At 45.1% G+C, this 26,005-nt stretch overlaps 1 protein-coding gene across 6 annotated transcripts in view; it reads left to right on the top strand.

Annotated features, from left to right (window-relative positions):
* Positions 1–3,500: 3,500 nt before the first annotated feature.
* The window catches only part of LOC117064905 (zinc finger protein 91-like), a 338,773-nt gene continuing 316,268 nt past the window's right edge, over positions 3,501–26,005 (top strand). For 2 of the 6 annotated variants that reach the window (XM_033179545.1, XM_033179382.1), the window contains exons 1-2: positions 18,155–19,580; positions 24,075–24,150. The gene's annotated coding sequence lies outside the window, so the exon portion shown is untranslated. Of the gene's footprint in view, positions 3,766–18,154; positions 19,581–23,593; positions 24,151–25,971; positions 25,990–26,005 lie in introns of those variants that run through there. The other 4 variants (XM_033179697.1, XM_033179619.1, XM_033179466.1 and 1 more) reach the window with 4 other exon arrangements.

Here is a 26,005-nt window from a genome sequence, read left to right as displayed (position 1 = left end):
GAGGATGACAGTTCCCACAGGTACTTATCAAATACTGTGCTAGCTTCTCAGTCACAGAGTCTCAGAATTTCTCCTTGCCAATACCCTGTGAGGGGAGGCCCTGACTCACTAGAGCACAGGAGGTTCCTAAGCTCTTTCCAGGAAATGGTTAACAAAGTGTGGAGGTGGAGGAAAGCCCAGTCAGAACAAGTGACTTCCCAGGGTTTCCCTAGACTCCATCCCCCCCTCCACATGGGGCTAGGAGGTGAAACGAGCAGCCTCCTAAACCCCTCCATCCCACTCTCTCCTCGGTCAAAGTGGCTGTTTTTGTGTTTGCTTATTTATGGGATTTCAAAAACCTGATTTTTTATTTTGAGTAGCTTCAGGCTTGTGTGTATTTGTATAGGCTTTATTAGAAGGAAAAGGGCTTAAGACAATAACATTTTTTAAATGTCTCAGTGGGGAATAGACTTCCATGTCATGAACGACGATACTGACCTCCTTCTGCTGCCTTTATGCAAAGTATAAATAGTGTGAGAATTGGCATGTGCTGGGTTGTGGTTTCAGTATGGGAGGGCGGTTCCTTAAGATGGAAACCAAGTCAAACTGAGCTGTAGAGCCACACTCACCTTTTATCACATTCCCCACCATAGTCTTTCACTCTTCTTCTGTGGTTAAATTTCTTTCAATATACTTTTTTTTTTTTTTTTTAAGACAGAGTTGTGCTGTGTTACCCAGGCTGGAGTGCCATGGTGCAATCTTGGCTCACTGCAACCTCCGCCTCCCAGGTCCAAGTAATCCTCCTGCCTCAGTCTCCGAAGAGTTGGGATTACAGACGCGTGCCACCACGCCAGGCTAATTGTTGTTATGTTTAGTAGAGTAGGGGTTTCACCATGTTGGGCAGGCTGGTCTCGAACTCCTGATCTCATGTGATCTGCCCACCTTGGCCTCCCAAAATGCTGGGATTACAGGTGTGAGCCACCATGCCTGGCAAACATATATATTATTTTGATTATATATATAGGGTGTATATATACATATATAGGGAATATATATGTGTATATGTTTGTGTGTGTATATATGTGTATATATATGTGTGTGTGATTTTGTGTGTGTGTGTGTACACATAGAGGTCTCACTCTGTCACCCAGACTGGAGTGTAGTGGCTGAATGGTCACTGCAGCCTCAACCTCCAGTGATCCTTCTACCTCAGCCTGTTGAGTAGCTGGGACTAGAGGCATGCAACACCAAACAAGACCAATTTTAAAAATTTTTGTAGAGACTGAGTCTCACTACATTGCCCAGACTGGTCTTGAACCCCTGGGCTTAAGCAATCATTCCACCATGGCTTTCCAAAGTGTTTCGATTACAGGTGTTAGCCATCAAACCCTGCCAACAATATTTTTTAAAAAACTGTTACAACCAAATTATGAGCTATGGTTGTGCCACTGCATTCCAGCCTGAGCACCAGAGTGAGACCTTGTCTCCAAAAACAAAACAAAACAAAACAAAAAAACTTATGACCAAATTAAAATTCTAAGGTTGTGTCCTCTGTGTCCCCTTCCTGCCCTGTAAGCTATCACTGTTAAATATAATGGGTATTGAGAAAACTGTTAGATATTATTAAGAAATTCCGGCCGGGCGCGGTGGCTCAAGCCTGTAATCCCAGCACTTTGGGAGGCCGAGACGGGCGGATCACGAGGTCAGGAGATCGAGACCATCCTGGCGAACACAGTGAAACCCTGTCTCTACTAAAAATACAAAAAACTAGCCGGGCGAGGTGGTGGGCGCCTGTAGTCCCAGCTACTTGGGAGGCTGAGGCAGGAGAATGGCGGGAACCCGGGAGGCGGAGCTTGCAGTGAGCTGAGATCCGGCCACTGCACTCCAGCCTGGGCGACAGAGCAAGACTCCGCCTCAAAAAAAAAAAAAAGAAATTCCTATATATCCTCTAAGTGAGATAAGGTATTCTGATGTGGCCCAATATTTCCTCACCCCTACCTCCAGGGTCTAAACTAGCAAATCAAATCAGGACACCCACAAAGAACAGCTGGTCATTTTCAATTAGAAAATTAAATACCTCCCTTAGTGAGAGTAATCCAGTGATTTTAAAAAAGAGAAGCCAAACTGAAATGCAGCGCAGTCAGAGCACAATTACCCTGGAATAGCCACTTCACACGGAATGACTGAGGAGCCTTTCTTTCTTTCTTTTTTTTTTTTTTTTGAGAGGGAGTCTTGCTCTGTTGCCCAGGCTGGAGTGCAGTGGCACTGTCTTGGCTCACTGCAAGCTCTGCTTCCTGGGTTCATGCCATTCTCCTGCCTCAGCCTCCCGAGTAGCTGGGACAACAGGCGCCCGCCACCACGCCCGGCTAATTTTTTGTATTTTTAGTAGAGATGAGGTTTCACCGTGTTAGCCACGATGTTCTGGATCTCCTAACCTCATGATCCGTCCGTCTCGGCCTCCCAAAGTGAGGAGGCTTTCTAAGATGAACAAATTTGGGTAACACAATTCTTTCTTTTCTTTTCTTTTCTTTTTTTTTTTGAGACGATATCTCGCTCTATCACCCAGGCTGGAGTGCAGTGGCATAATTTCGGCTCACTGCAACCTCCGCCTCCCGGATACAAGCAGTTCTCCTGCCTCAGCCTCCAGAGTAGCTAGTTGGGTTTCCGGCGCACGCCACCACGCCCGGTTAATTTTTGTATTTTTTAGTAGAGACGGGGTTTCACCATGTTGGTCAGGCTCATCTCGAACTCCTGACCTCGTGATCCTCCCACCTCAGCCTCCCAAAGTGTTGGGATTACAGGCGTGAGCCACCGTGCCCCGCCCGGTAACATAATTCTTTCTACACCATTCTCAGCCTGGGCTGCCCCCCACCCCTGCCTCATTTCTAATGGCCATCCCACAATGTGGTCAGCAGCACAGTACAGCATGGTGAGAGAGGGGCTCAGGGATGGGATGAGGTTCTTTCCTGCATTGTGAAAATAATTAAAAAGTGGTTTAAAAATATCCAAATGGGCAGGGCACGGTGGCTCACGCCTGTAATCCCAGCACTTTGGGAGGCGGAGGCGGGCGGAACACCTGGGATCTAGAGTTCGAGAGCAGCCTGGCCAACATGGTGAAACCACATCTTTATTAAAAATACAAAAAGTACCCGGGCGTGGTGGCATGCGCCTGTAACCCCAGCTACTCGTGAGGCTGAGGCAAGAAAATCATTTGAACCTGGGAGGAGGAGGTTGCAGTGAGCCAAGATCGCACCACTGCACTTGAGCCTGGGCAATGAGAGCGAAACTCGGTCTCAAAAAAAAAAAAAAAGAAAGAAAAAGAAAAGTCCAGATGTTTTTTTCTTACCCTTAAGTAGCAAATAAGATGCATTATACAAGACCCAGGTAAGGAAAAGAGTAAGTGCATTCATGTCTCAGCTTACTTCTTAATTAACTGTAATTCCCTGTGCCTGTTATCTTACCTACTTTTAGCATGTTTTCCCGTCCCTAAAATGCACTAATGCCGAGTGGGGCGAGTGGTGGTATGGGGAGAGTGCTGTTGCTTTATCCAATCAGTGGCGCTGGCGCGGGAACCGCCTAATCAGCGGCTCCTCCGGAGGGGAGGGCGTGGCTTCCAACATTCAGCGGGGCCTTTGCTTTTTGCTCTCCAGAGTTTGGGATCCGTCACTATTGTTCCGCATTCTACACCTCGGGAGCCTCCGGTGACTCTGTCACAGCCTCTGTTGACCTGTGATCTGCGGGGAGACGCACAGCAAAATGCCAGGACGTCCTGGAACATGGGAAAGGGTGAGTGTGTGGGGTTGGGCAACCCGAGAGGGGAGACCAGGCTGTGAAACCAGCAGGACCGGCCTCCCCACAGTCCGCTCCCGGGTCGCAGACCAGAGTCTCCTCTGGCGCAGCTCCGCCTCAGGCCCCTCTGGCCGCAAGATGGCGGCTGGGCCAATAGCCGGGACCCCAGGGTCCCGCCCCTTCCCTGCGGCGCAATGTCTGGAGCTCCCTTGGGAGCTCTTCAGGCAGCCCCAATTATTGCCCAGATTGTTCAGGGATGCGGGGCGGGTCATCAGGGCAGAATCCCTACCCGGTGTTTGCGTGGGAAGAACTGCGGCCGGTGGGGGCTCCCAATCTCTTTTGTTAAACATTTTGTTTGAGACGGAGTCTTGCTCTGTCGCCCAGGCTGAAGTGCCGTGCGAGATCACGGCAACCTCCGCCTCTCAGGCTCAAGCGATTCTCGTGCCTCAGCCCCCAGAGAAGCTGGGATTACAGAACTGCGCCACCACTCTTGGCTAATTTTTGTATTTTTAGTAGATAAGTGGTTTCGCCATGGCAGAAAATGGTCTGGAATTCCTGGCCTCAAGTGATCTGCCAGCCTTGGCCTTCCAAAGTACTAAGATTACGAGCATGAGGCACTGCGCCCAGCCCCTTCTCTTAAAAATTAAAGGGAGTCAATGTTAAAACGTTAACGAGTTTATTTGAGCAGTGATTGGTGAAATGGAAAGCACCCAGCCATAATATGTGGCCCACCTGAGCGGCATCAAGGAAAGGGTTTTATAAAGGGCGTGTGAGAAGGCAAACCAAATTCAAGAATTGCTTACAGTTATGTAGTCACCTTATTTGTATGATTCAGGTGGAAATTTCCTGGTTATGTAATCAGAGGTTAATTGCAGGTTTATGATCTGTTAAGCCTGAATTTTGTTTTTGTTTTTTTTTTTTCTTTTTTCTTTTTTTTATTATACTTTAAGTTCTAGGGTACATGTGCATGACGTTTATATCATGTATAACTCCCCAATGCAATCCCTCCCTCCTCCCCCCTCCCCCTGATAGGCCCTAGTGTGTGATGTTCCCCTTCCCGAGTCCAAGTGATCTCATTGTTCAGTTCCCACCTATGAGTGAGAACATGCGGTGTTTGGTTTTCTCTTCTTGTGATAGTTTGCTAAGAATGATGGTTTCCAGCTGCATCCATGTCCCTACAAAGGACGCAAGCTCATCCTTTTTGATGGCTGCATAGTATTCCATGGTGTATATGTGCCACATTTTCTTAATCCAGTCTGTCACTGATGGACATTTGGGTTGATTCCAAGTCTTTGCTATTGTGAATAGTGCCGCAATAAACATATATGTGCATGTGTCTTTGTAGTAGAGTAATTTATAATCCTTTGGGTATATACCCAGTAGTGGGATGGCTGGGTCATATGGTACATCTAGTTCTAGATCCTTGAGGAATCGCCATACTGTTTTCCATAATGGTTGAACTAGTTTACAATCCCACCAACAGTGTAAAAGTGTTCCTATTTCTCCACATCCTCTCCAACACCTGTTGTTTCCTGACTTCTTAATGATTGCCATTCTAACTGGTGTGAGATGGTATCTCATTGTGGTTTTGATTTGCATTTCTCTGACTGCGAGTGATGATGAGCATTTTTTCATGTGTCTGTTGGCTGTATGGATGTCTTCTTTTGAGAAATGTCTGTTCATATCCTTTGCCCACTTTTTGATGGGGTTGTTTGTTTTTTTCTTGTATATTTGTTTGAGTTCTTTGTAGATTCTGGATATTAGCCCTTTGTCAGATGAGTAGTTGCAAAAATTTTCTCCCATTCTGTAGGTTGCCTGTTCACTCTGATGGTAGTTTCTTTAGCTGTGCAAAAGCTCTTTAGTTTAATTAGATCCCATGTGTCAATTTTTGCTTTTGCTGCCGTTGCTTTTGGTGTTTTAGACATGAAGTCCTTGCCCATGCCTATGTCCTGAATGGTACTACCTAGATTTTCTTCTAGGGTTTTTATGGTATTAGGTCTAACATTTAAGTCTCTAATCCATCTTGAATTAATTTTCGTATAAGGGGTAAGGAAAGGATCCAGTTTCAGCTTTCTACTTATGGCTAGCCAATTTTCCCAGCACCATTTATTAAATAGGGAATCCTTTCCCCATTTCTTGTTTCTCTCAGGTTTGTCAAAGATCAGATGGCTGTAGATGTGTGGTATTATTTCTGAGGACTCTGTTCTGTTCCATTGGTCTATATCTCTGTTGTGGTACCAGTACCATGCTGTTTTGGTTACTGTAGCCTTGTAGTATAGTTTGAAGTCAGGTAGCGTGACGCCTCCAGCTTTGTCCTTTTGACTTAGGATTGTCTTGGCAATGCGGGCTCTTTTTTGGTTCCATATGAACTTTAAAGCAGTTTTTTCCAATTCTGTGAAGAAAGTCATTGGTAGCTTGATGGGGATGGCATTGAATCTATAAATCACCTTGGGCAGTATGGCCATTTTCACGATATTGATTCTTCCTATCCATGAGCATGGTATGTTCTTCCATTTGTTTGTGTCCTCTTTGATTTCACTGAGCAGTGGTTTGTAGTTCTCCTTGAAGAGGTCCTTGACATCCCTTGTAAGCTGGATTCCTAGGTATTTTATTCTCTTTGAAGCAATTGTGAATGGAAGTTCATTCCTGATTTGGCTCTCTGCTTGTCTGTTACTGGTGTATAAGAATGCTTGTGATTTTTGCACATTAATTTTGTATCCTGAGACTTTGCTGAAGTTGCTTATCAGCTTAAGGAGATTTTGGGCTGAGACAATGGGGTTTTCTAAATATACAATCATGTCATCTGCAAATAGGGACAATTTGACTTCTTCTTTTCCTAACTGGATACCCTTGATTTCTTTCTCTTGCCTGATTGCCCTAGCCAGAACTTCCAACACTATGTTGAATAAGCCTGAATTTTGTTTCCGCCTAAAATAGTAATTTATAAGAAATAAACTCGAGTTAGGTTTTACATTTTTACTTATGAACAAAGGGCACTAGAGCCACTTCAGTCTAATTTTCTGCTTTTTAATTATTTTAACGCCCCACAGGAGGACTGGTTTTCCTCTGTGACTTCCTAATGTATGACAAGCAGGATTTCTAATCCACTACCCTCTTCCCCTAGCTTAACTAAGGCTCGCAGTAAAATTATAAATTTCCACTTTCTTTCCTACATTCTCAAACGTAGGAAATGAGGACAAACAACTTCCTGTCTCCAATTTACAGCACTATCAACTATTTGTCCTTTATTGTACATTTCAAACCCAGTGTTTTGTTAATCATGTTTTTACACAGCAGTGGATAGCAGGTTTTTAAATATTTGTTTTCTGTTTGTAAACTTTTTTTTTTTGGTGACAGTTTCATTCTTGTTGCCCTTGCTGGAGTGCAATGGCATGGTCTCCGCTCCCTGCAGCCTCCGCCTCCCAGGTTCAAGCGATTCTCCTGCCTCAGCTTCCCAAGTAGCTGGGATTACAGGCTCCCACCACTGTGCCCTGCTAATTTTTATAATTTTAGTAGAGATTGGGTTTTGTCTTTTTGGACAGGCTGGTCTCGAACTCCTCACCTCAGGTGATTCATCCGCCTCAGCCTCCCAAGTCTGTAAACATTTTACGTGATTTAAAAAAAGTAGAAAAATAATCTTCTGGAACTCCACTGTAAAAAAAAAAAGTCTGTGCCTCTCCTTTTATCTTGCCTAGGCACACACACCTTACTATTACGTCTTTGGGTTGAAGTTTTGCTTTGGAGAAATTACAGGGCCCTTTACAGCAGCCGTTTAGTCTATTCCTGGTCATGAGTTTCAGAACTGTCTGGGAGAACCCAAGATACCCACAGTGGCCATGTATCTTGGAATGTCTAATGAATATCATCCCAAGTTTTCTCTTAGAGGACAGCCTGAGGAGTAAGAATGTAGCCTCTCAGAAGAGCTGCTGGATGGCCTAGGCCTGTGGAAAATTTCCTTGTATAGTATTTGTCTAAAAAACTAACCTCTTAGAAAATTAAAATTATTTTTTCACAAAGGAATGCTTATACACCGTTGGTGGGAGTGTAAATTAGTTCAACCATTATGGAAGACATGATGGGAACTGCCTGAAGACCTAAAGACAGAAATACCATATGACCCAGTAATCCATTATTGAGTATTTACCCAAAGCAATATGAATTATTCTATCGTAAAGACACATGCATGCGTGTGCGCATTGCAGCACAATTCACAATAGCAAAGACATGCAATCAACCTAAATGCCTATTAGTGATAGACTGGATAAAGAAAATGTACATATAAAACATGGAGTACTATGCACCTATAAAAAAAAATGAGATTATGTCCTTTGCAGGAACATGGATGGAGCCGTAAGCCATTATTCTTAGCAAACTAACACAGGAATAGAAAACTAAATACCACATGTTCTCATTATAAGTGGGAGTTAAATCATGGGAACACATAGACCCGTAGAGGGGAACAACACATACTAGGGCCTATTGGAGGAGGGAGAGGATCAGGAAAAATAATGGGTAGTAGACTTAATACTTGGGTTATGAAATAATCTGCACAACAAACCCCCATGACACACATTTACCTATGCAAAGAATTTGTAAATGAACCCTTGAACTTAAAAGTTAAAAAAAAAATTGTTAGCTTTTCCAATAATTCCCTGATAGCATTTTGATTTTATGTGTATATGACGCCTATTATGTATCAGAAATTTGGATTACACAGATGAACAGGGTTCAACATACCTGCCATGTAGGAGTTTATAGCTCATTAGCATGGGTAAGTGTGTAAACAATTTATACTCTAGAATAATACTTGTACATAAAAAGACTTATAAGGTATTAAGCTGAAAGGTAATAGTGGTCAATTCTGCCACTAACATAGCAGTGGAAATATCAAGGAGGGCTTTATAGAAGAGGTGACATTTGAGTGGGTGTCATTGTTTAATGGAACTTTTTGTGTTAATGTTGCTGGTGCAGATATTTCATTACCTTTTTTTTTTTTTTTTTTTTGAGATGGATTCTCACTGTCTCGCCCAGGCTAGAGTGCAGTGGTACAATCTCGGCTCACTACAACCTCCACCTCCCAGGTTCAAACCATTCTCCTGCCTCAGCCTCCTGAGTAGCTGGGACTACAGGTGTGTGCCACCATGCCCAGCTAATTTTTGTATTTTTAGTAGAGACGGGGTTTTGCTATGTTACCCAGGCTGGTCTTGAACTTCTAACCTCAGGTTATCCACCCGCCTCAGCCTCCCAAAGTTTTGGGATTACAGGCGTGAGCCATAGCACCTGGCCTAATTTTTTGTATTTTTAGTGCATACGGGGTTTCATTATGTTTGCCAGGCTGGTCTCTAACTCATGACCTCAGGTGGTCCATTTTCCTTGGCCTCCCAAAGTGCAGGGATTACAGGTGTGAGCCACCATGCCTAGCCTCTCAACCTGATTTTTATTTTTAGTAGACACATTGGTGATGAGACAATCAGATGTTCATATTGATGAGAAAAGGCAGAAATGATTTTTCTTCTCTGGATTATTGAAATAAATTTTTTCCCAAAGGACAAGAAAATCCCATCCCAGTAAGGCAATGCAAGAACCTGCAAGCAAAATGTACCTGAGACTTACAGTGGGGTACAGTACAGTGTCTCCTGGGAAGGTGGTCACTGAGTAATTTAATGGGCAGGATGGGGATGAAAGAATATTTTGAGTGATATGGTCTGACTTGACAGTGGAGTTGGACATATTTGTGTCCCAATCAGCACTGCCACTTCCTGAGTTTATCACCTTGAAAGATTTTTTCACTTATTTCAATTTCAGTTTTTTTTTTTTTTTTGAGACGGAGTCAAGCTCTGTCACCCAAGCTGGAGTGCAGTGGCATGATCTCGGCTCACCACAACCTCCGCCTCCCGGGTTCAAGTGATTCTCCTGCCTCAGCCTCCCAAGTAGCTAGGATTACAGGCACCTACCACTACGCCCAGCTAATTTTTATATTTTTAGTAGAGACGGGGTTTCACTGTGTTGGCCAGGCTGGTCTGGAACTCCTGACCCCATGATCCGCCTACCTCAGCCTCCCAAAGTGCTGGGATTACAAGTGCGAGCCACCACGCCCGGCCCAATTTCAGTTTTTTAATAACTGTAAATTACATTTCATCAGAAGAGCTTAAAAGATGTTTAAGAAGTCAAAGACTATGAAAGGTATATTTCAGAAAAATCTAGTGATATATTTTGTTAAATTTATGTTTTTTTTCTGGTTGTGTGACTTTAAATAGAACCCCAAGGGTTTGCGTTGGGAATGCTACCAGAGAAGAGAAGTAGGAAAAATCTTTTTTCCATTATGGCTATAGAAAGTGAATACATTTCCACAAGCAAATATGATAGACTAATTGGGGCATTGTGTATATTTCTCAAACCATCAGCTCCTCTTTTTTTGCAGGGTCTAGAATTTGTAACAGTGGATATCTCTGTTCTGTATTCCGTTGTCTAGATGTCCAAGTTTAATGCAAAATTTTATGACATGGAACTTGATACCTTCTGGAAATGTTCACATATGGTTGTTTATTAAATTATCTCTCATGGAAATATTTAAATGACATGTTTATTGTCTGAAAAGGACAGATATTTAAGCTTTTTTTCTTTTTTTTCCTGGAGAAAGAATCTTGCTCTTTTGCCCAAGCTGGGGTATAGTGGCACAATCTCAGCTCACTACAACCTTCACCTCGCAAGTTCAAGCGATTCTCCTGCCTCAGCCTCCCTAGTAGCTAAGATTACAGGTGCACACCACCAGGCCCATCTAATTTTTCTATTTTTAGTAGAGACGAGTTTCACCATGTTGGCCAGGCTGGTCTCAAACTCCTGACCTCAGCCAATCCGCCCACCTCAACCTCTTAAAGTTATGGGATTACAGGTGTGAGCCATTTTGCTTGGCCCCCTTTAACTATTTTATGTGACTCTTCTCTCTTACCGGAACGCTGCCCAAAAAGAGATTGTGACATATATTTGGACCCAGCACCAAGGTGCTTTGACTCTCCTCTTCGGCCTGGGCCTTACCCACAGAAGAGAGAGTGACTTATTGCTGAGTTTAGCATACAGGTGATATGATTCTTCTGCTGACTTCCAGAAGTCACTGTAACATAAATCTGGGTCCATCGCTGAGATTGTGTGACTCTTCTCCCTGGAACTTGTTCATAGTGAGGATTGTGACATATTGGTTGGCCAAGCACCTACATGATATGACTCTTTTCTTAGACTTGGGCCCTGCCTGCTGGAGTGATTTTGACACATTTGCTGGGCCCAGCTGAAAGGTTATATGTGACTTCACACTTCTTCCTGAGCCCTACCCATGAAGGGCACTGTGTCTTAACTCTGAGACACTTAATTAGGTGATATGACTCTTTTTTTTGAGATGGAGTCTGGCTCTGTCACCCAGTCTGGAGTGCAGTGGCACAATCTTGGCTCACTGCAACCTCCGCCTCCTGGGTTCAAGCGATTCACCTGCCTCAGCCTCATGAGTAGCTGGGATTATAGGCGTGCACTACCACAGTTGGCTACTTTTTGTATTTTTAGTAGAGATGAGGTTTCACCATGTTGGCCAGGCTGGTCTCGAATTCCTGACCTCAAGTGATCCACCTGCCTTGACCTCCGAAAGTGCTGGGATTACAGGCGTGAGCCACCATGCCTGGCTGATGTGACACTTTTGTGTGGACTCTCTTCTTGGGATATTGTGACATATTGCTGGGCCCAACATCTAGGTGATGTGACTCTACTCTTTGGTCTCTGCCCAAAAAGGGATTGTGGCATATCAGTGGGTCAAGAACCTAGATGAGGTGACTCTCCTCTCCAGCCTGGGACCTGCACACACTGTGTACTGAGACATATCACTGGGTGTCACACCTAGGTAATGCAACTCTCCTGCATGGGCCCCGCCCGCAGAGGTATTATGAAATATCTTTCTATTAATCACCTAGGTGATGTGACACTCCTCTTCTGCCTGGGAACTGCGAAAAAAGTGTTAAATATCACTGGGCCCAGCACCTAGGTGATGTGACTCTTTGCTCATGCATGCGCTCTGCAAGCTGGGGTGTTTGTTACATATAATTGGGGCTAAACCCTAGGTCATGTGATTCTTTCATTTTCCTGAGCCGTACTCAGAGCATTTTGACATATTTTTGGGCCCATAGTTTAGATGATGTGACTCTTGCATGGGCCCTCCCCATAAAGGGTAGTGTGACATATTGTTGAGCCTAGTACATAGGTGATGTGACTTATAGTTCTCTATGGCTTAGGCTTTGCCCAAGCAATTGTGATGTGTTGCTGGACTCACCACCTATGTGTTATGACTCTCCTCTTCTGCCTAAGCCCTGCATGCATTGTGTATTGTGACATATGCCTGGATTCAGCACTTAGGTGATAGGGTATTTTTATTTTTATTTTTAAATCCTGAACGGAGTATTGCTCTGTCGCCCGGGCTGGAGTGCAGTGGCACTCGACTCACTTGGCTCACTGCAAGCTTTGCCTCCCTAGTTCACGCCATTCTCCTGCCTCAGCCTCTCCAGTAGCTGGGACTACAGGTGCCCACCACCACGCCTGGCTAATTTGATACATACATACATATATATATATATATTTTAAAGACAGAGTCTCACTCTGTCACCCAGGCTGGAGTGCAGTGGCGTGATCTCAGCTCACTGCAACCTCCGCCTCCTGGGTTCAAGCAATTCTCCTGCCTCAGCCTCCTGAGAAGCTAGGATTACAGGCACACACCACCATGCCCAGCTAATTTTTGTATTTTTAGTGGAGACAGAGTTTCACCATGTTGACCAGGTGTCGATCTCCTGACCTCATGATCTGCCCGCCTCAGTCTCCCAATGTGCTGGGATTACAGGCGTGAGCCACTGCAGCCAGCCTGGAGATTTTTACTGTTGTGTGAACATACATCAAACAGCATACATCATCATTTTCTCACGTAAACACAGCCTACTTTTGAAGTTCTGACTCTCACACATAGAAAAAGTCAGAGGTGGAAAAATTGACTCTCACATGTGGATCCAGTTCGTAGGTGAGTTGATGATACTCAGAGCAAGATTCAGCACACCTATGAGGCTGTGACTTCACTAATTAAAGTCCACAGGAGGAGTATAGGCTGTCAGGTAGAAATTTAGTCCATAGTTGAAATTGTAACTCCTATTCTTAGAAACAATATATAGGAAGGGTTAACTTTCTATTCCTAAAACCAGAACATGTATGGGATTGTTAATTTCATCCCTGCACCTTCCTGCAGGTTTAATTGTAACGTTTTTCTCTGCCCAGCACCTGAGTGATCTGACTCTTGCCTAAGACCAGGCCACAGATGGAATAGTGACATATAGCTGAACCCAGAACTGAAGGGATGTGACTCTATTTTTCTGTATTGGTGTTGCACTGTAACATATTCATGGGCCCAACACCAAGGTGATAAGTGTGTCCAGCCTAGACCCTGCCCACAGGGGCATTGTAACATATCACTTGGCTCCTCAGATGTTTGATGTTATCCCCTCCCATCTCCTACCCTGTGTTTGCCTATAAGAGACATTGTCACAAGTTTCTGGGCCCAGCACCTAGGTGATATCTTCCTGGGACCTGTCCATATGGGGATTGTGATATATCGCATGGCCCAGCACTTACTTGATGTGACTCTCCTCTCATACCTAGGCCCTGTTCACAGGTGTGATTGTGACACATAGCTTGGCCTAGCCCCTAGGTTATGTTACTCTCCTCTTATCCTTCAGTTATTTTCACAAGGGGCATTGTGACATATTGCTGGACTGGGAACCCAGGTGATGTGACTCTCCTCTACTGCCTGAAATATACCCCAAAAGAGTTTGATACATTGCTTGACCAGGATCCTAGGTGATGTTACTCTTTTCTCCTGCCTAAACCCTGCATACATTTATGTATTTTGACACATCGTTGGGGCCAACACCGAGGTGATGTAACTCTCCTGCATGGGCTTTGCCTACAGGGGTATGATGATGTATCTTTTCATTCATCACCCAGATGGTGTGACTCTCCACTTATGCCTGGGTCTTGATGAAAGAGGAATTGTGACATATCCCTGGACTTAGCACTTAGGTGATGTAACTCACCTTTATTGCCAGGGCATAGAATATTATGAGTATTGTGACAAATCTCTTGGTCTGACAGCTAGGGGATGAGAGGCTCCTGCCTGGGTCCTGCCCACAGGATGCTTTGTGGCCTGTCTTCTGGTTTTATTACCTAGAAAGATGTGACTCTCCTCTTCTGCCTGCATTCTTCCCACAGAGAAGATTGTGACATCACTGGACCCAGCAATTAGAAGATGTTTCTCTCCTGCCTGAGCCTTGCCCACAGGAACCTTGTGATATATCCTTGGGCTCAGCACCCAGGTGATGGAACTCTGCCACCTGTGCCCTGTCTACTTAGGCTATTGCAAAGTATAGCTGGTTTCAATACCCACGTGATGTAACTCTTCTGCCAGGCCACTGCCTTCCAGGGATATTGTGACATATCTTTGTGCCAATCACCCAGGTGACGTGAATCTTTTCAACTGTCTGGTCCTTGTTCACTGGGGGATAATGATGCATATTGCTGGTTTCAGCACGCAGCTGATGTGACTTGTCTCTTCTTCCTAGATTCTACCCGCAAAAAAGCTGACATATCACTAGGCCCATCAGCAAAGTTATTTTGCCTGGCCCTGCCCTTAAAAGACATTGTGACATATTGCAGTGCCCAGAACCAATGTAATTTTTTTTTTTTTTTTTTTGAGATGGAGTCTCGCTCTGCCGCCCAGGCTGGAGTGCAGTGGCCGGATCTCAGCTCACTGCAAGCTCCGCCTCCCGGGTTTACGCCATTCTCCTGCCTCAGCCTCCCGAGTAGCTAGGACTACAGGCGCCCGCCACATCGCCCGGCTAGTTTTTTGTATTTTTTAGTAGAGACGGGGTTTCACCGTGTTAGCCAGGATGGTCTCGATCTCCTGACCTCGTGATCCACCCGTCTCGGCCTCCCAAAGTGCTGGGATTGCAGGCTTGAGCCACTGCGCCTGGCCTTTTTTTTTTTTTTTTTTGAGATGGAGTCTTGCTCAGTTGCCCAGGCTGGAGTGCAGTGGTGCAATCTTGGCTCACTGCAAGCTCCACCTCCCGGGTTCACGCCATTCTTCTGCCTCAGCCTCCCGAGTAGCTAGGACTACAGGCGCCCGCCACTACGCCCGGCTAATTTTTTTGTATTTTGAGTAGAAACCGTGTTAGCCAGGATGGTCTCGATCTCCTGACCTCGTGATCCACCCGTCTCGGCCTCCCAAAGTGCTGGGATTACAGGTATGAGCCACCATGCCCAGCCCTACCAATGTAATTTGTCTCTTGCCTAAACCCTGCCTACTGAGGGAATTGTGATAGATCTCTTGGCCAATGAGCTATATGATGTGACTCTCCTTTGTGGTTTTTTGTTTTTTGTTTTTTTGTTTTTAACACAGTTTCGCTGTTGTTTCCCAGGCTGGAATGCAATGGCACAATCTCAGCTCACTGCAACCTCTGCTTCCCAGTTTCAAGCGATTCTCCTGCCTCAGCCTCCCAAATAGCTGGGATTACAGGCATGCACCACCACACCTGGCTAATTTTTTGTATTTTTAGTAGAGACAGGGTTTCTCCATGTTGGTCAGGCTGGTCTCGAACTCCTGACCTCAGGTGATCTGCCCACTTCAGCCCCCCAAGGTACTGGGATTACAGCTGTGAGCCACTGTGCCTGGTGATCCTCCTTTTTTACCTGGGCTTTGCCAATAGTAGAGATTGTGACCTATCTCTGGGCCCAGCACCTAGATGTTATGACTTTCCTCTCCTGCCTGGTCCATGCCCACAGAAGACAGTGACTTATCACTAGGCTCGACACACAAGTGATTAGATTCTTCTGCGTGAACCCAGCCCACGTGGCTTATTGTGACATCTCTAGGCCCATCACCTAGATGATGTGACTCGTCTTCCTGGGAACTGTCCATAGTGAGGATTGTGATACATCACTTGGCCCAGCACTTATGTGGTAAGACTGTCTTCTTTTGCCTGGGCCTATCAATTTGGGCAACTGTGTCATATAGCTTTACTCAGACCCTAGGTTATGCGACTCTCCTGTTTTTCCTGAGTCCTACCCACAGAGGTCATTGCAACATATCTCTGAGCCCCTAATGTAGGTAATTTGGCTGACTCTCCTGCCTGGGCTTTCTGCTCGGTGATTTTTGTGACACATTTTTTGACTCAGCACCTAGGTAATGTGACTCTTCTCCACTGCTTGGACTCTGTCACAGAAGGTATTGTGATGTATCACTGGGCCTAACACCTAGGTGAAGATACTGTCTTCTCCTGCCTGGACACTGCATAAACTGTATATTTTGATATGTTGCTGGGGTTAACACATGGGTGATTCAGCTCTCTCACATGGATCATGAGCATGGGGTTATTAGGACATTTATTTTTGTTAATCACCTAAGTGATATGACTCCTCTCCTCCCTGAACCCTGTCGAAAGGAAAGATTGTGACATATCACTGAAACCAGAACTTAGGTGATGCGACTTTTCTGTTTAGCAACTGTGTATTTTGGGTATTGTGACATTTCACATGGCCAAACACCTAGAAGAATGGGAGACTTCGGCCTCAGTCCTGTCCACAGGGTTTCTTGTGATATATATCTGCATCCATTACATAAAAGATGTGATGCCTTTTCTATCTGCATCCTGCCCACAGGAAAGATTGTGACATACTTCAATCCCCAGCCACCAAGTGATGTGTCTCTCCTGCATGTGCATAACTTTCAGGAGAAAATTGTAACACATCACTGGTTGAGAACCCAGATGATGTGACTCGCCTGCCTTGTCACAGTCCTCAGGGAAAAGAAAAATTAGATATCAGTGGCCCAGCATCCAGGTGATGTCACTGTCCTGGGTGATTTCTGCCAAAAAGTTCATTGGTAACATATATCTTGGCCCAGCTCACAGGTTTGATAATTAATACCTCGTACCAGTCAATAGAAGAGATACTGTCTCCCACAGCTAGGCTTGCAAAAAGGAGTAAAATCCCAGGTCTCCTCTCTGTTTGAAGGTTATAGAGAATTACCACTCTCTCGTATATTGTATAAAGCACTCACACATGGAAAAGCCCACTGATGCGGTCATAATTCTCATGCACAGATGCAGGCCACAGTTAAAACTGTGAACATCATTTGTGAACATGTGGCCACAGTTGAGATGGTGACTCATTTCTAAGCCCAGCTCAGAGGTGGGTGAGGATGCTCCTCTCTGGACCCAGCCAATTGGAGAGATGTTGACCACATTAGATCATGGGTACAGAGCAGCACAACGTTCTCAGAGCAGGTTGCAACTCTCATGCACACCATATACAGTCCTCAAGAGTGTGCCCTTACAGGGCCAAGCACACAGGTGAGATTGTGAAACTTATATTCATACCCAGTCAATAGCAAAGATTGTCATCCACTTAAATACAGCCTACCTTTGAGGTTCTGAACCTCACTTTTGGAGGTAGTTGAATGTTGGAAAATTGACTCTCATTTGTGGATTTTGTCCACAGTTGGGTTAGTGACTTTTTTTTTTTCTTTGAGATGGAGTCTCGCTCTGTCACCCAGGCTGGAGTACAGTAGCCTGATCTCGGCTCACTGCAACCTCCACCTACCAGGTCCAAGCGATTCTCTCACCTCAGCCTTCAGAGTAGCTGAGACTACAGGTGCATGCCACCATGCCTGGCTAATTATTGTATTTTTACTAGAGACAGGGTTTCACCATGTTGGCCAGACTGGTCTCAAACTCCTGACGTCGTGATCTGCCCACCTCGGTCTCCCAAAGTGTTGGGACTACAGGCATGACCACCACGCCTGGCCTCGAGTTAGTGCCTCTGTAACCAAAATTCAACACAGCTTTGTTACTGTAACCTCACTAAGGAGCATAATTCATTTGTTTATTTTGAGATGGAGTTTCTCCTTACCCAGGCTAGAGTGCAGTGGCATGATCTCGGCTCACTGCAACTTCTGCTTCCTGGGTTCAAGTGATTCTCCTGCCTCAGCCTCCCGAGTAGCTGGGATTATGGATGCCCACCACCACGCAGACTAATATTTTGTATTTTTAGTAGAGATGGGGTTTCACGATGTTGGTCAGGCTGGTCTGGAACTCCTGACCTCAAATGATCTGCCCACTTCGGTCTCCCAAGGTGCTGGGATTACAGGTGTGAGCTACCGTGCCCAGCCTAAGGCTGGGCAAAGGAAATGGAGGTTCTCATGCACAAATCCAGTTCACCATTGAGATTGTGACCCCTGTACTTAGACCCAACATACGGGAGGTGTTGATTCTCATCCCTTGACTCAGGACATGTGTGTAACTGTTAATGTCATCACAAGACCTTTCTACAAGTGTATTGTGACATCTGAGTTATTTGTCTCTTTTTCCTGGGCCCAGTTCACAGTGCTGTATCACTGGATCCAGACCCCTGGTAATGTGGTTCTATTCTGCCTTGATACAGCCCACAGGGGTCATTGTGACATATTGTGAGGAGTTGCACCCAGGTGATTTGAGTCTCCTCTTCTGCCTTGGTGCTACCCACAGGTGTATTGTGACATATTGCTTGGTCTATGTTATGTGAATCTTTTGCTTTTGCCCTGAACACATAGGTCATTGTAACATTGATGAGTCCAACACCCAGGTGATGTAACGCTTCATCCTGGACCTGTCTACAGAGGGGATTGTAATATATGTCTTCACCAATCACCCTGGAAATATGACTGACTTTTCCTGCCTATTCCCTAATCACAGGGGGTATTGGGACATACTCTTGGGTCCAGCACCTAGCCGATGTGACACTTTTCTTTTTTTAAGGTTCTGCTTAGAAAAGAGATTATGATGTATGACTGTCCCTAACACTAAGGTGATGTTACTTTTTTTGTTTTGGCTCTGCCCTTAGAAGGCATTGAGACATACTGCTGGGCCTAACACTAAGATGATGTGAGTGCTCTGCCTGAATCCTGACCACAGGGAGCATTGTGACATATTTCTTGACCCATTACAATCTCTCCTATAGGCCAAGCTCAGGTAAATGCCCTTTATACCTACATGAGGTGACCTTCATCTTCTGCCTGGGCCATGCCCACAGAATAGAGAGTGACTTATTGCTGGGGCAAGCAAAACAGTGATGTAATTATTCTGCCTGGTCCCTGCACATGGGAGTCACTGTGATATATGTTTAGGCCTCCCACCTGGATGATGTGACTCTTTTCTTCTAGAGTTTGTCCACAGTGGGAATTGTGATATGCCACTTGACATAGCTGCTATGTGATGTGACTCTTCCTCATTCTTGGCTTCTTTCCACTGGGGTGATTGGAACATAAAGCTGAGCCCAGCACCTAGGCTGTGTCTCTCCTCTTGTTTATGAGCCCTACCCACAAGGGACATTGTGACATAACTCTAGGCTTCTCACTTAGGTAATGTGACTTGTTTGCCTAGGCCCTCCCTTCAGCGGTATTGTGAAATACTGCTGGACCAAGAACCTAGGTGTTATGACTCTCTGCGACTGCTTGGGGTGTGCTTAAGGAGAAATTGTGATGTGCATTTAGGTGCACCCATCACCTATGTGGTGTTACTCTCTTCTCCTGCCTGAGACCTGCATGCATCATGTATTCCTTTTACTTAATTAATTGTTTTGAGATGGAGTTTTGCTCTTGTTGTCTAGGCTGGAGTGCAGTGGCACCATCTCAGCTCACCACAACCTTCACCTCTCCGGTTCAAGCAATTCTCTTGCCTCAGCCTCCCGAGTAGCTGGAATTACAGGTATGTGCCACCACTCCCACCTAATTTTGTATTTTTGATAGAGATGGTATTTCTCCATTTTGGTCAGGCTGTTGTCGAACTCCTGACCTCAGGTGATTCGAACATCTTAGCCTCCCACAGTGCTGGGATTACAGGCAGGTGCCACCACACCTGGCTGGAATAATTTATTTCAACATATCTCTGGGTTCAACAACGTGATGATATGACTTTCCTGCATGGGCCCTCCCACAGAAATATTCTAATACATCTCTTCTTTCATTATCTTGGTGATGTGACTGCTTGAGCACTGCCAAAAAAAAAAAAAAAATTGTGACAGATTCCTGGACCAAGCACCTAGGTGATGTGACTCTCTTCACTTGCCTGAAACCTGCATATTTTGGTTATTGTAACATATCACTGAAACAAACACCTAGGGGTTGGAAAGTTTCTGCCTGAGCCTTTCCCACAGATAGCCTTGGGATGTATTTTTTTATCCATCATCTGGAGGATGAAACCCTCTACTTCTGCCCGCATTCTGTCCATAGAGAAGATTGTGACATATTGCTGGGCCAAGCAACCAGGTGTTTCGTCTGTCCTCTGGACTTTGCTCACAGTGAGTCTTCTGACATATATCTGAGCTCAGCATGCAGGTGATCTTACTCTTCTTCCTGTGCCCTGCTTTCAGGAGAGGATTGTAACGTCTCTCGTTAAGAACCCTGTGATGTGACTCTCCTGGCTGGTGCATGCTCTCAGGGAATATTGTGACATAACCCTGGCCCAGCACACAGTTGATGTGACTCTTGTGCTTGTTCTTTACCCACAGATGTAATTGTGACATATAACTTGGCCAAGCACACAGATGTAATGATGACTTTCATACTTTCAAGAAGCCAGTAGAAGAGATAATGTTGCTCATAGCTATGCTTAGGAAAACAAAGAAGATCCTGCCTCTTCTTTCTGTACAAATGTCATAGAGAATTACCGCTTTCTCACATATGTAAAGCCCTAGTGTGTTACAGAGAATGTCATAACAGGGTCCACCATGCAGATGAGATTGCATTTGTCCTATGCACAGCCCCGCAACCTTTAGAATTGTGACCCTTACACATAGAGAGAGCCCACTGGGTGAGGTCCTGAATCTCACATGAATGTACTCCACAGTTGGAACTTTGTCATATGTGAACATCTAGCCACAGTTGAGATGGTGACTCATGCCTGTAATCCCAGCAGTTTGGGAGTCTGAGGGAAGCAGATCATAAGGTCAGGAGTACCAGACCAGCCTGCTTAATATTCTGAAACCCTGTCTCTACTAAAAAACAAAGCAGCCAGGCATGGTGACCGTTGTCTGTAGTCCCAGTTACTCAAGAGGCTGAGGCAGGAGAATCGGTTGAATTCGGGAGGTGGAGGTTGCAGCGAGCCAAAATCGTGCCACTGCACTCCAGCCTGGGTGATAGAGTGAGATTCCATCTCAAAAAATAAAAAATAAAAAAGAAAGAAAGGATGAATGAATGTCTTTGCACCAATCCCAAAGGTGATGTGACTCTCTCGTGTTAGCTGGTATCTGCTCACAGGAAGAATCGTGACCTTTCACAGCGTATGGTTGATTTTTTTCTTTTATTTCTTAGTTTTTCCTGCAGGAAAGATTGTGAAATATTACTGAACTAAGTACCAAAGCGATGTTACTTTTTTTTCTTGGACCTGCCTATGTAATACATTGTGACAATTGCTGTGCCCTGCCCCTAGATGATATGAGTTTTCTGCCTATCAACTATTTTAAGTGACTCTCCTCTTTTATCTTTGCTTCGTCCATAGATTAGACTGTAATATATCTTTGGGCCTGGGTCATGCTAACAGAAGCGACAACGATTTACTACTAGGCCCAGCCCACAGAGTTGTGATACTCCTGCTTGATTCCTGCGCAAGTGGTCATTTTTACATCTCTCTTGGCCAGTCGCCTAAATGACAGGTCTCTCCTTCTCTTTCTGAACCTGTCCACAGTAGGAAATGTGACATATCTCTGGGCCCAGCACGTATGTGATGTGACTCTCTTATGCCAAGGTCTTGCCTACTGTAGTGATTGTGCCATATAGCTGGGCCCAGCTTCTACGTTATCTGACTCTGGTTTTCTTTCTGAGCCTTTTACCAAGGTGATGTGACTTTTCTTCCTGGGTCATCCTCTCAGGGTATTGTGACATGTTGCTGGATGCAGCATTTAGGTGATGTGACTTCCTCTACTGCTTGGACTCTGACCAAAAAGGGATTGTGATATATCACTTGGCACAGCACCTATGTGATGGGACTCTTTTTCTCTGGCCTGGGCCCTACAAACATTTTGCATTCTGACCTATAGCTGGAGCTGCCACCCATGTGATGAGCGTCTTCTACATAAGCCCTAGCCACAAGAGTATTATGAAATATCTTTCTATTCATCATCTAGGTAGTAATGTGACTCTTCTTCAGCCTCTACCCTGCCACAAGGGAATTGTGATGTTATCACTGGACCCAGCACCTGGATGATGTAACTTATATTTTGACTGGACCTTGCATATTTTCATATTGTTACATATCATTGGGTCTGACATTAGGGAATGGGAAGCTCCTCCCTGCGCCCTGCCCACAGGCGGTCTTGTGACATATTTTGGATCAATATCCTATGAAATGTGAATGTCCTCGCCTACATGCTCCATTCACAAAGAAAAGATGGTAACATATCACTGGGATCAGCCACCAGGTGTGTGTCTCACCTCTCAGGGTGTTGCTCACTGAGAGCTTTGTAACATATCACTGGGCCTAGCACCCAGATGATGTGACTTGTGGCCTGTGCTCATCTTTTTTTTAATTTTTTTTTTTTTTTGAGACAGAGTCTCTGTCACCCAGTTTGGAGTACAGTGATGTGATCTTGGCTCACTGCAACCTCCACCTCCTGGATTCTAGTGGTTCTCCTTCCTTAGCCTCCCAGGTAGCTGGGGATTACAGGCATGCATCACCACACTGGGCTTATTTTCATATTTTTAGTAGAGGTGGGGTTTCACCATGCTGGCCAGGGTGGTCTCGAACTCCTGACCTTAGTTGATCTACTTGCCTTGGTCTCCCAATATGCTGGATTACTGGCATGAGCCACTGCACCCAGTCTGCCTGCCTGCCACCTGCAGCTATCTTACAGAAATAGATTTTAATGCATCCCTGGCCAAGTACCTAGGTGATGTGATATGACTCTCCTATCTGGTTCTTTCCTCCAAAAAAGATTGTAACATATTTAGACAAGCCCCAGGTAATGTGACTCTTCTGCTCACTCTCTACTCACTGATGTAATTGTGACATATATGTTGCCCCAGCTTGTAGTTTCTATGATGATTCTCACACCTTGAACCAGGCAATAAAAGAGTTTCTCTCTATTCTAGCTAGGCTTAGGAAAACAAACACAATCCTTAGTCTGCTCTTTTTGCCAAGGTCATAGAGAATTACCACTCTGTCAAATATTGTATAAAGCCCTCGGGTGACACAGACAGTGCCATCAAGGAACAAAATTACAGATGATATTGTGTTACTTTTTTTTTTTGGAGACAAAGTCTTGCTCTGTCACCCAGGCTGGACTGCAGTGGCACACTCTTGGCTCACTGCAGTCTCAGCTTTCTGAGTAGCTGGGACTACAGGCATGTACCATGAAGCCCAACTATTTTTTGTATTTTTAGTACAGACAGGGTTTCACCATGTTGGCCAGGCTGGTCTAGAACTCCTGACCTCAGGTGTTCCACTGTCCTCATGCTCGGAAAGTGCTGGTATTACAGGCATGAGCCACTGCACCTGGCCCCCAGCTACTTTTTTGTATGTATATATTTATTTTTTGAGATGAAGCATTGCTTTGTTGCCCAGGCTGGAGTGCAGTGGCATGATCTGGGCCCACTGCAACCTCTGTCTCCCGGGTTGAAGCAATTCTCTGTCTCAGTCTCCTGAGTAGCTGGGATTATAGGCGCCTGCCACTGTGCCCGGCTACTTTTTGTATTTTTAGTATAGGCAGTGTTTCACCACCTTTGTCAGTCTGGCTTGGAACTTCTGACCTTGTGATCCGCCGCCTAGGCCTCCTAAAGTGGTGGGATTACAGGCGTGAGCCACCGAATCCGGTCTGATTTTCTCTTGAACAATAATTTTATGTATTGTTAATATGCATAAAACATTTTGGTTCACATTTTGAATACATTGAAAAAAAATAGAAAAAAGAATTTTTCCCATGTTCTGGGGGTGGGCCTGGCTCATCTCAGGCAGGAAGTCCTCCCTGAAAAGGCTGCAACTTAGGCTGTCACTCTTCTGTTAGGCTGATCACATGTTGTGTCACTCGACCTGAGAAGGTGGGGTCTTGAACTATAGCCAATCAGCGACGGTGGACTGGAAACTGCAATCGCGCACACAACTGGAGCGGACAGGGTGACTTCCGGGATGTAGGTTGGGGGGACCCTGTCTCTAGCTGAAGATGGAGCTCCTGCTCTTGTCTTCACTGCTCTGTGTCTTCTGACCTAGAGCCCCAGCCTGTGTGGCCCTGCGACCTGCAGGTACTGAAGATCTACAGCAAAAGGCCACTGAAAGCCTAGAAATGGTGAGATTGCCGGGTCCGACATCCGGAGAGGGGCAAGGGCTGGTTGGAACTGGTGGGAAGTGCTGTGGCGGGACTCAGGCCTCCCCGCAGTCAGCTCTGCACCCTGAGTTCTCCTTGTCCAGGTCTGCGTCAGTCGCCTGCAGAAGATGGCAGCTAGGCTGACAGGAGGGCCCCCTGGCGCCCTGTCTTCCCAGTGCAGTGACTGTACCATGGCCTGGAGCCCTCTCTGGGCAGCTCTGCACCAGTAGCGCGACATCTCTCCCAGATGTTCAGGGACCACGGGAGAATCGTCAGGGCAGAATCCTGACTCAGGGTTATTAAAAATTTATGGATGTCACTGTGAAAGTATTAAATAATTTAATCAAATGGTAATTTAAAAATTGTAGAGCACCCAGCTACGGTTTGTAATTTGTGGTCTATGGAAGGGGCTTCTCGAACTCCTGACCTCAGGTGATCCACCCATCTTGGCCCCGCAAGTGCTGGGATTACAGACGTGAGCCCCGCGCCTGTCCTAGTTTCTTAATTTTTACAATCAAGGTGGAAATATCTTGGTTATATAATCAGCGTTTAATTGGCAGTTTATATTTGGTTAAACCTGAAACTTGTTTCCGGCGATGTGGTAATTTACCAAAAAATGCTCTTGAGTTTAGATTATTTTTTAGAAGTAGAAATCCAGGGACTAGAGCCACCTCAGTCTATTTGCCTGCCACTTAATTATTTTCACACTCCACTGGTGACTGATTTTTCCCTAAATTTTTCACATGTGTTACAAGCAGGACTTCAAGTCCACCCCTCATCCCCTATTCCTCCAGCCTAACTCAGGCTTGCAGGAAAATACTAAATTTCCAGTTTCGTCTGATATTCCCAAATGCCAATTTCCCCTCCCTAATTCACTTTATCAATTATTTATCCTTGAGTGTATATTTTGATATTATTTTATTTTATTTATTTATTTTTTTACTTATTGAGACGGAGGGAGCCTTGCTCTGAGACTGGAGTGCAGTGGCGTGATCTCACTGCAACCTCCACCTCCTGGGTTCAAGCGATTCTCCTGCCTCAGTCTCCTGAGTAGCTGAGATTATAGGTGCCCGCCACCACGCCTGGCTAATTTTTGTATTTTTAGTTGAGACAGGGTTTCACCATGTTTGTCAGGCAGGTCTTGAACTCCTGACCTAAGGCGATCCACCCACCTTGGCCTTCCAAGGCGTGAGCCACCGTGCCCTGCCAATTAATTGTTTACTACATGATTTTTAATACAAATAATAATACATTTATTGTCTGAAAGGAATAAATGATTTTGCTTTTCTTACTGATATAAAATGTGAGCACCTTCAAAGTTTCTTCCCTTATGTGAACACTGTGAGTAATATTGCTGAATTTTTCTAACATTTAGTTTTAGTTTCACAAACCAAGTTAATAACTCTGACATGGAAGTTTAAGCCCAGTGAGTCTAAGCTGAGGCTAATGTTGAGCCTGCAAAAGGAGGTTATTAAGGCCCAGTTAGTTCCTTTTGGGGAGCCTCCCCTGCAAATTTCCCAGCCTGGTTATCCAAGCCAGGGAAGAAACCTCTATACTGAGAGAAGCTACAGAGCCTTGGAACTCTGGGGATCCACAAGCAAATGCAGATAAGGTTAGTATAAAGGAGATGGGGAGGGTCTTACTGAAAATGGAGTTGTTATTGTTTTGAGGCAGTTTCTAGACTTTTAAAAATAAAACATATGTAAAAAAATTGAATTTCAAAGGAGTATTGCAACAGGAGAAAGTAGCAACTATAAGTTGTTTTTTGCTACGGGATCTCGCTGCGTTGACTAGGCAGCCTCTGAGTAGCTGGAATTACAGGTGCGCGCCACCAAGC

Source organism: Trachypithecus francoisi, unplaced genomic scaffold (genome assembly GCF_009764315.1).
Source record: "Trachypithecus francoisi isolate TF-2019V2 unplaced genomic scaffold, Tfra_2.0 Contig00137, whole genome shotgun sequence".
NCBI lineage: Eukaryota > Metazoa > Chordata > Mammalia > Primates > Cercopithecidae > Trachypithecus > Trachypithecus francoisi.
This window is presented reverse-complemented; position numbering and strand designations above follow the sequence as displayed.